Raw genomic sequence first — 591 nt, forward strand, 5'->3', positions numbered from 1 at the left:
TCGAGAATCTACTAGAAAGAATGTTGAGATAGCTTTTGGTGTGCATAAAAAATGCGTTGTGATTATCCATGCACCAGCTAAGTATTGGAAGCCTCGGACCTTGTGGCAGATCATGACAACATGTGTTATCTTGCATGACATGATCATCGAGGATGAGAGAGGACCCCAGAGAACTTGCAGTTTCACTATAATGGTGTCATGGTGGTGCTGGAACGTCACCCAAACATGATCCTAGCATTCCTCCAAGCACACTAAAGGATCAAGAACCAAGAAACTAATGACCAACTTCAATAAGATCTTATTGGGCATCGCTGGCAACTTCATAACACTTGGTCCTTATGCTTTTATCATATTTATAGTCATATGGATTGTATGTCATGTTTGAGATGGAATGATTAAATTTGATATGTATTTGAATTGTGTGTACTTGAATTCTCATGTTCTGAATTAATATGTTACGAAAATATATGTTTAAACGATTTTTGTATGCAAATATTTCGATGAGTTGACAAAAAATCATTTTGGGAAATAAGTTTTGGGTATCGTCAGATAAGAAGGTTTAATTTTCGGTAATGTTACCCGGCTAACATC

This window comes from Triticum dicoccoides, chromosome 3B (genome assembly GCF_002162155.2).
Source record: "Triticum dicoccoides isolate Atlit2015 ecotype Zavitan chromosome 3B, WEW_v2.0, whole genome shotgun sequence".
Lineage (NCBI taxonomy): Eukaryota > Viridiplantae > Streptophyta > Magnoliopsida > Poales > Poaceae > Triticum > Triticum dicoccoides.